Source organism: Vombatus ursinus, unplaced genomic scaffold, assembly GCF_900497805.2.
Source record: "Vombatus ursinus unplaced genomic scaffold, bare-nosed wombat genome assembly UNPS02014779.1, whole genome shotgun sequence".
Taxonomy (NCBI): domain Eukaryota; kingdom Metazoa; phylum Chordata; class Mammalia; order Diprotodontia; family Vombatidae; genus Vombatus; species Vombatus ursinus.
This window is the reverse complement of record NW_020954557.1, coordinates 9,172,489-9,175,372: the sequence shown is the minus strand read 5'-3', so window position 1 is coordinate 9,175,372 and position 2,884 is coordinate 9,172,489.

Genomic DNA, 2,884 nt, shown 5'->3' with positions numbered 1-2,884 from the left:
GATCCTATCATAAATAGCCTTATCCATGTCATAAATGAAAGTGCTTGGCTATATGACCCTGATCAAGTCACTTTATGTCTCAAAGTTTTTCTAAGCACTATCACTATTAGCAAAATGCTATATAGCCTGCTTATGGAGATGAGAGAAATAGGTTGACTGGGAAGGCTGAAATTTAAAGGGTGTTTCCATATTTTAGGCATTTGAAAACAAGTGATTTTAGCATCTAGTTAGCAAGAACAATGAATTAATCAACTATTCACAAACTTTGATCCAGTGACATCTCAACTAAACATATGTCCCTAAAGAGATCAAAGAAGGATGGAAAGGACTCATATGTATAAAATGTTTGTAGCAGCTCTTTTCATAATAGCAAAATGCTGGAAACTAAGAGATACTCACCTATTGGGGAATGGCTAAAAAAAATGATATATTAATGTAATGGAATATTATTGCACCATAAGAAATGATGAAATGGACAGCTTTAGAGGAAATGGGAAGTTCTGTATGAACTAATGCAGAGTGAAGTGGGTGGAACCAGGAAAACAATGACAACATTGTAAAGAAAAACAACTTTGAAAGACTTTAGAATTCTGATCAATATCATTACAATCCATGATTCCAGAGTACTGAAGATGAATCATGCGTCCCATTTCCTGCCAGAGAGCTGAAAAACTTAAAATGTAGAACAAGACATGTATTTTTGGACAAGGCCAACGTGGGAATTTATTTTGTTTGACTATGCATATTTATTATAGGTTTTCTTTTTTTTTTTTTTAAGTTACTTAAGGGAAGGGAGTGAGAGAGAAAAATAAATGCTTGTTATTCAGAACAAAATAATAAATTTAAATTTTGGGGAAAAACAACTTGTTGAAATGGGAAGTTACTAGATGGTGGGCTTCCTCCTCTGGTCTCAGTGGCCACATCCAAGAAGATCCTCTCCTACCTGGCCCCTCTGCTCTTCCCTCCCCTGCAATTAAATTTATCTTAAAAAGTTGAGTTGAGGAAATGTTTCCTGATGCTTGTCCTTAGTGTAAAAATTGTTAGCTACAATTCTCATGTCCACCATCCATCTTTCCATTTTCCTTTGAGTCATTTACAATTTTAATTCCTCTGTGATCATGAGGTCTCATAATTTGCTGCCCATTCAGCTTTACAATCCTGGTGGTAAAGAGATGGATTTTTGTGTCAAGGAGCAGTTTGGGATAACTGAAAGCACTTTACACTTTCCCAAATACAGATTACACACAACGTTCTGGGTCCAGCTTATGATCTACGTGCTCATATCTATTTGGTGCACAAACACACCAAATAAAAATCTCAGAGGCTTGTTCCTTTGCCTCACTAGAAAGCTGCTCAGTCTTGATAAAAGATGGACAATATTTCCTTATATTAAAAGCTGAAGAGAGTCTAAATACCTCAAGAGGGTAATCTTGTTGTGGAAACATTTATTAGACATGAAGGAAGAATTTCTTTGAAAGCAACTACACTATTTTGTGGGGTCTCCAAGCTCACTTCCTCTGGCATAGTTCGATGGAGGTCAAAGAGGTGGTTAGACAAATGATTCAGCGTTTCAGTTTCTGTGGCCATCACAGGCAACAAGAACGACTTATTGAGAAAGCCGATCCTCTGGGAAATTTTCTTGTTTTTCATCATTTTGTACCAACATCTACAATATAGTAGACATGGTTATAATGTAGCGCTCAAAAAAAGTATAAGTAGCAAAATCTTTGTTGCTTGGTTTTAAGTGAGGGAAAGCTACTATGTATTAATGTCATTAAAGTAACCTACTTTCCTCCTCCCCCTTATATGTCTGTCGGTGAGTGTATATATGTATATTTATATATGTATATATGAATATATACACGAATATATGAATGACTATACTACATGTAATCTCAGGAATTCCCACAAACTTTAGAATTCATGTAAACTTTAATATGCTCCCTCTCAGAGATAGCAATCCGTGTTCATCTGTGTTCTAATGTTCTAGCACTTAACAATATGTGGTAAATTTAAAAACTGACTATTAAAGGTCGCAAACCTGTCAATGACTTTGAACTTTCACTGGTAAAAAAAAAATGTATTTGCACATTTTGTCCTTGGCAGTGAGCTTGTGTGAGAGAATAAACGTGATAAGACTTTAGGGAGAAAAAAAAGCCCTGGTCACTGGCAGAAATATGGCCAGAGGAAGTCATAAATGTAGCAAACTAGGATTTCTCAACTGCAGAAAATGATTCCTACCATTCCACTGAGGGAGGAACCCCTAGGCAAATGCAGTCTTGTCCTGCAAGTCACTCTGTATGTATCTAAAACTTACAGATATAGCAATATGTGTCATAGGACACATGGGTTCAACAATGGGAAGAATCTAAATCTGGGGCCCTTGTTTTTGAATAAAAATGTTTCATTCAGTCTAAACTAAGTTCCTAATTTAAAATTCACTTTGCTTGTTCTGCCTTCTCTCAGTTCTCTAAATAAGGAATTCTATCCTTCCTTCACTTGCCATCCTAACATTGTGGTTTCCTTGAACTTGGAAACAATGTGAATGCTATTTTAAAAAATCTTTAAAAATGAATCAGGTGGGGGCAGCTAGATGGTGAAATAAATAGAGAGCCCTGGCCCCGGAGTTGGACCTGAGTTCAAATGTGGCCCCAAGACACTTTTAAGCTGTGTGACCCTGGGCAAGTTGTTTAATCCCGACTGCTTAAAAAAAAATTAGATGTTTGTACATGTACACATGTTCAGTAAGAAGATCCTAAACCAAATCTTGAAAGAGACAATATTTTTCTTTGGTGCTCTTAGCTTTTCTTCCCTGTACTCCTTTTCTTTCTTTTCTTTTCTTCTTCTTCTTCTTCTTCTTCTTCTTCTTCTTCTTCTTCTTCTT